Source organism: Liolophura sinensis, chromosome 3 (genome assembly GCF_032854445.1).
Source record: "Liolophura sinensis isolate JHLJ2023 chromosome 3, CUHK_Ljap_v2, whole genome shotgun sequence".
NCBI lineage: Eukaryota > Metazoa > Mollusca > Polyplacophora > Chitonida > Chitonidae > Liolophura > Liolophura sinensis.
In genome coordinates, this window is record NC_088297.1 from 26,840,457 (window position 1) to 26,848,147 (window position 7,691).

A 7,691-nucleotide genomic window follows, 5' to 3' on the forward strand; every position below is an offset into this window, starting at 1 on the left:
GGCTTGCAGAATACAGTTCGTTTCCAAAACACTCTTTCAGCAAGACGGGTTCATAAATAAACCACATGTTCCCGGTCGTTTGATAAAATTCCCAGATAAATTCTTCCACTATTGGGTTGCACCAACCCGTACTCTTTTACACAGTCTAAGTGCTTTCGCCATAATGTTTGAGTAAAATATGAATTTTTTTTACTGACGACCTCGGTGCAATAGGAGGAGAGTTTGGGCGTAGGCCAGTATCCTTTCCTTGATCGCGAACACTCTCAAGGCGATCTGCAATCGTTTCACATCAAGCCACAACTTACGACGAGTATCCACGCTGGAAACAGCAACGGGATGAGTCGATGCCATAGAGCAGACGGCAGGATATTCTCGGGGTCTGTATGCGTTCTGAAGGTGTTTCTTTCCAGGATTTTATAAAGCGTTCGTTTTTAATGATTCTCTGATCGCACGTTTAACCACGTGTCACAAACTGGGCAGATTTATCCAGGGAGAACATCCCTAAACTCCTGGGGAACTTCTTGTCATTGGACCTATAAAGGTGCATCGAGGAGGTGACCTCTCTTTGAAAAATCGCTGTTTGCGGCGTATTTCCGAACGCACTCTGTCCACTATTTGTTTTGTTGTTTTATCTCGTAAAGCTTCTTTTATCCGCACCTGTATGTTAAGTGCGGCCCCAACTTCTTTGGCGCCATTAGGTCGGTTTTCCTCCAAGCACGTCTTTGCGAGAGCAAACGTCGCGTCCAGCTCATCTGTTGAAAATTTCTTTTCTTTCTTCCTCATGGAGACAGATTTTGGTGGCAGTCCGCGAACAGACAGCCGATATGCTGCACAAGTAGCTTGTAATTGTTCCAGCTACCCTAACAGCGCGCTATTTCTGATTAAGCTGATCAGTCAACCAAGATTTCACTTGAGAGCAGTCCAAAGAATCTTCGATGTCGTATTCCGCGCTAACAGCACTCCACACAACAAGCACTTGCCGCACAGGTTGATGAAGGGTGGACTTCGTTTTCTCCCCACTGTCGAAATCTTCGAGCCATTGTTTGAAAGCCTCCATGAGCTTTTCAGTCGTCGCATTATTTCGTTGTGTTCCGTCTCGACTGTTTCTGGCACCGGCTAAACGGGATCCTTCTTAATTGCTTTATCCGCAAAATGTTTTGCCTTTATCTTGTCATAGTCGGGGCCGTTTAACCGATGGGTATTTCGAAAATGGTTGTCTACTCTTACAACCGGTGCCTCGCAAAGAGGACAGTTCCAGTGTCTGGCGTTCTCCCCTCCTCGTCTTCGTTCTTTATTAGTCATGTTGTGCACCCGGCTCATGTGGCGAGCGGTGTCAACGGTGGGGCGCCAGCATATCGAACATATTTTGCGAGGGCGCGGATTTTTAGTTTGTTTAGTTTGTAACAAAATCGTCTGGGTGGTCGAGTTTCACAAGCCATGTTTAATCAAAGTGGAGTTAAATAAAAATTACGGCCCAGCATTTTTATACCAGAAGAAAAAAATCCGCGCCAGCTGAATGAGTTTTCAACTCTTAAAAACACAACTAAAAGAATCGAACGGACGACTTCTTCTCACAGTATGAAACACATCAACATAATAGCGGCAATGTGCGATTCAAATCGCGGAATAGGAGCTTGAGGAAATTTACTTTATAAATAAAGGAATAAAGGAAGATTTGTCGTTTTTTAAACGTCTTACGTCCGAAACCGCCGGAGCGGGCAAGCGGCATGCTGTCATCATTGGTAGGAAAACGTGGTTGTCCATTCCAAATAAACACAGACCGCTACCAGGGCGATTGAACATTTTGCTGAGCAAAACATGAGTGAAAGACGCCACAATTAAAGTGGTCAAAAGTTTTCACGATGCTAAAACAGAAGCCGAAAAACTGACGGATATAGAATCCGTTTTCATAATTGAGTCGGTGTACCGCGAGGCCTTATCCTCCTTGTCAGATTACCGCCTGTACCTTACCAGGGTATACGGCGATTTCGAATGCGACACGTTTATGCCAGTTTTTGAAAACAAAACAGGATAAAAACGGGCCCTATTTTGACGGAAAACGGCATAAGATACCAACGGGAAATTTATGATTTTACTCTGAACGACCAGTCCCTCACACGTCAAAAGAAAACAGGTCAATAAAAAAACTTGCGGAAAAATTACCCCGATCAGACGACTTATAGTTTTAAAAAACCTTCTAAGATGTTCCAAGAGAATCACTGCTCGCTTACAATTTGAATGGATCACAACAAAATCGCCACGCTCCTTCTCCACCGCTATGAGAGCAGCTATTCACCGCCATCGGAAAAAGAATTTGAGAGTCACTGTCGTCTCGTTTTAAGACACAGGCAAACCTGTGTTTCGAACAGGATTTTAGAGTCGTTCGATCCGCACCACCAGTTCATGGGTCTGCCCTCGACATAGGGATAGTTTAGACGGCCGAGTCTTCTGAATTTAATATTGCGGAATCGTAGCCATAGACTTCTAATCTAAATGTCTTTTCGTACTCCAGAAGCAGCCAACTCTCTTCAGCTCTGCTTCGCTGGAAGGCAAAAAATTCTCCTCGAGACCTCTGTAGAGAACATCCAATTACGCCACCTCATTTTTAGTGTCGGAGTCGAAAAATACACAAGGTAGAGGTGAAAAAAAAAAAGAATGGAGAGGTGCACAAAATATGATGCGCGCAAGGCGGATAAACTTTGACTTTTAGGAGTTAAAAGCTTGGCGTAAACAGTTCCGCGAATAGTGCAACAAGCGCGACTGCACCAAGGGCGAAATATTATCTTTTATCTGTGCCGGCTTCCCACACCTGTTTGCAAACATCCCGATGTCAAGACGCAAAATATCATCCAGTTATGTTGAGAAGAGACAAATTGAAATTGTTTTTGTTAAGTTGAAAAGTACCCCGTTGTAAAATGGCAAACGTCGTAATAAGATCTAAGTTGTAAACTGCCACTTTTATGTTGCAAAATGCCATGTTGCAAAAATGACAGAGGGAATTGAAAAACCAAAGCAGCAGAAGCCCAAGATCGTACAAGCCCACCTCCGTGTTATAAAATACTAAATCTGTTAAGTTATAAAAATGGCGTGTTGTAAAGTGAGAAAACGTAGTAAAAAGATATAAGTTGTAATCTGCCACTTCATGTTGCAAAATGCCATGTTATGAAAATGACAAACCGTATCCAAGCTGCAAACTAATATATCTATGTTGTGAAATACCATATAGTAAAATAACAAGTCTAGTATAAAGACCAACGCCATAAAAGAAAAACACAATATTCACTTCCATGTTGTAGAACACCAAATCTGTTAAGTTGAAAAATACCGTGTTGTAAAATGACAAATGTCACAAAAAGATCTAAGTTGTGAACTTCCACCTTTATGTTGGGAAATGCCAGTTTGTAAAATAACAAATGGAATTAAAAAACCAAAGCGGTAAAAGACCAAGATCGTAAAACCCCCTCCGTGCTGTAAAATACTAAAATCTATTAAGTTAAAAAAAAAGTATGTTGTAAAATAACAAAACACAGTTTTAAAACAAAGGATATAAGTTGCAAACTGCCACTTCTATATTATAAACTATCATTTCGTGAAATTACAAAAAAATAAAAGCAGTCAAAGAAAACAAACATAAAACTCATTTCCATGTTACAGAATACCAACTTTGTTCAATGGAAAAATCTCAAGTTGCAAAATGACAAACGTCGTAAAAGAATTTAAGTTGTAAACTGTCATTTTAATGTTGCGATAAGTCACGTTGAAAAATGATAAATCGAGTAGAATACTAAAAAAACGGTAGAAAACCAAAATCGCAAAAACACTTCTGTATTGAAGAATAATAAAAACAATTGAATTTCAAAAGGCCCTGTTGTAAAATGACAAAAACAGCAAAAAAATCTAAGTTGTAAACTGCCACGTTAATGTTACAAAACGCCATGTTAAAAAATGACAGATAAAATCGAATACTTAAAAAACGGTAAAAGACAAAGATTGTAAAACCCCCTACGTGTTGTATAATACCAAAGTCTTTTAATTTAAAAAAAAGTGTATTGTAAAATAACAAAAGAGAGTAATGGGGTATAAATTGCTAATTGCCATTTCGATGATATTAAATATCATGTTGTGAAATGACAAACGTAGAAAGAAGATCAAAGCAGCCAAAGAAAAAAAGCATAAAACTCATTTCCATGTTACAGAATAGCAACACTGTTAGGTTGAAACATCTCATGCTGCAAAATGACAAACGTCGTAAAAGAATTTCAGTAAAAAACTACCACTTTCATGTTGCAAAATTCCATCTTGAGAAACGAGCAGAAGGAGCAAAAGCGTAGAAAACCAAATTCCCAAAACCACTTCCGTGTTGGGAAATGCTAATAAATGACAAATCGAGAAGTATACTCAAAAAACGGTGTAAAACCAAAATCGCAAATCACTTCCGTGTTGGGGAATAATAAAATCATGTTAGGCTAAAAAATGCCTTCTTGAAAAATGACAAAAAAACCCCAGCAAAATACAGATCTAAGTTGTAAACTACTTCTTTAATGTTGCTAAATGCCATGTTGTAAAGTGACACAGGTCGTAAAAGAATTTAAGTTGTACACTACCTCTTTTATATTGCAAAATTCCATGTTGATAAATGACAACACGAGTAGAAAGACCAAAACAGTAGAAAACCAAAATGGCATAACCATTTCCATGTTCGAGAATAATAAAACTGTTAAGTTCAAAAATGCCGAGTTGTAAAATGATAAAATCAGCAAAAACAGATTTAAGTTGTAAACTACCAATTTAATGTTACGAAATGCCATGTTGAGAAATGACAAAGCAGGTAAAAAATACTCAAAAAACGGTGTAAAACCAAAATCGCAAACCACTTCCGTGTTGGGAATAATAAAATCATGTTAGGTTAAAAAATGCCTTGTTGAAAAGTGACAAAAACACCAAAGTACAGATCTAAGTTGTAAACTACCACTTTAATGTTGCAAAATGCCATGTTGCAAAGAGACAAACGTAGTAAAAGAATTCAAGTTGTAAACTACCAGTTGCATGTTTCAAAATTCCATGCTTCGAAATGACAACACGAGTAGAAAGACCAAAACAGTAGAAAACCAAATGGTCACATAACCATTTCCATGTTGGAGAATACTTAAACTGTTAAGCTGAAAAATGCCTTCTTGTTAAATAACAAAAGCAGCAAAAACAGATCTAAGTTGTAAACTTCCACTTTAATGTTGCGATATGCCATGTTGTAACATGACAAACGTAGTAAGTTGTAAACTACCAGTTGCATGTTTCAAAATTCCATGTTGTAAAAATAACAAAACAAGTAGAAAGACCAAAACAGGAGAAAACCCATATCACAAAACCACTTCCTTGTTGGAGACTACCTGAACTGTTCAGCTGAAAAATGCCGCGCTGTAAAATGACAAAAGCAGCAAAAAAAAAAAAAAAACAATTCTAAACTGCCATTTTCATGTTGCGAAATGCCATGTTGAAAAAAAGACAAATCGAGTAAAATACTCAAAAACGGTGTAAAACCAAATTCTCAAAACCACTTTCGTGCTGGAGAATGAAAAAAATGTTAGGTTGAAAAGCGCCGTGTTGTAAAATCACAAAAGCAACAAAAAATCTAAGTTGTGCACTGCCACTTTCATGTCGCAAAATGCCATGTTCAAAAATGACAAATCGAGAAGAATATTAAAAAATGATGCAAAAAAAAAATGCAAAAACAGATCTAAGTTGTAAACTACTACATTAATGCTGCGAAATGCCATGTTTTAAAAATAACAAAACAAGTAGAAAGACCAAAACAAGAGAAAACCTATATCCCAAAATCACTTCCTTGTTGGAGACTACTTTAACTGTTCAGTTAAAATATGCCGTGCTGTAAAATGACAAAAACAACAAAAACACATCTAAGTTGTGAGCTGCCAGTTTCATGTTGCAAAATGCTTTGTTGAAAAATGACAAATCGATTAAAATACTCATAAAACGGTCGAAAACCAAAATCCCAAAACCACCTCCGCGTTCGGGAATAATGAAACTGTTAACTTCAACTTAAAAAATTGCCGTGTAAGTTGTGAACTGCCACTTTGATGTTGAGAAATGACATGTTGAATGATGACAAATCGAGAAGAATACTGAAAAACAATGTAAAACCAAAATCGCAAAACCACTTCCGTGTTACAGAAAAATAAAATCTGTTAGGCTGAAAAATGCCGTGTTGTAAAATGACAAAAGCAGCAAAAATAGTTGTAAGTTGTAACCTACTCCTTTAATGTTGCGAAATGCTATGTTGAAAAATGACAAATCGAGTAGAATGCTCAAAAAACGGCACAAAACTAAAACCGCAAAAACACTTCCTTGTTGGAGCATAATAAAATACGCTAAGTTAAAAAAAATGTTGTAAAATAACAAAACACAGTTAAAGGATATAAGATGCAAATTGCCACTTCTATGTTATTAAATATCATGTTGTGAAATGGCAAACTTAGTAAAAAGATCAAAGCAGTCAAAGAAAAAGAACATAAAACTCATTTCCATGTTACAGAATACCAACTCTGTTGGACTGAAAAATCTCATGCTGCAAAATGACAAACGTCGTAAAAGAAATTCACTTGTAGACTACCGCTTTCATGTTGCAAATTTCCATGTTGAAAAATGACAACACGAGTAGAAATTCCAAAACAGTCAAAAAAACCAAAATCGCATAACCACTTCTGTGTTGGAGAATACTAAAACTGTTAAGCTGAAAAATGCCAAAAAAGCAGCCAACAAGATCTAAGCTGTAAACTGCCAGTTTAATGTTGCAAAATGACATGTTGAAAAAGGACAAATCGAGTAAAATATTCAAAAAACGGTGTAAAAGCAAAAATCGCAAAACCACCTCCGTGTTAGAGATTAATGAGAACTGTTAGATTGAAAAATGCCGCGTTGTAAAATGACAGAAGCATCTAAAAAGATATAAGAAGTAAACCGCCACTTTAATGTTGCGAAATGCCATGTTCAAAAATGACAATCCAGTGGAACACTCAAAAAACGGTAGAAAACAAAAATCCCAAAAGCACTTCCGTGCTGGAGAATAATAAAACCGTTAGGCTGCAAAATACCTTCTTGGAAAGTGAGAAAAACAACAAAATATAGATATAAGTTGTAAACTACTACTTTATTGTTGCGAAATCCCATGTTGTAATATGACAAACGTCGTAAAAGAATTTCACTTGTAAACTACCACTTTCATGTTTCAAAATTCCATGTTGAGAAATGACAAAACGAGTAGAAAGACAAAAACAGTACAAAACCAAAATCGCAAAACCACTTACGTATTGGAGAATAATTAAAACTGTTAGGCTGAAAAATACCGTGTTGCAAAGAGAGAAAAACAGCAAAAAACGGTAGAAAACAAAATTCCCAAATACAAGCGCCAAGTCCGACATTCCTATACCCCTATACCACTCCAAAAGCACTTCCGTGCTGGAGAATAATAAAACCGTTAGGCTGCAAAATACCCTCTTGGAAAGTCAGAAAAACAACAAAATACAGATCTAAGTTGTAAACTACTACTTTAATGCCACAAAATGCCATGTTGTAAAATGACAAACGTCGTAAACGAATTTAATTTGTAAACTACCACTTTTATGTTGCAAAATTCCATGTTTAGAAATAGCAAAACGAGTAGAAAGATGAAAACA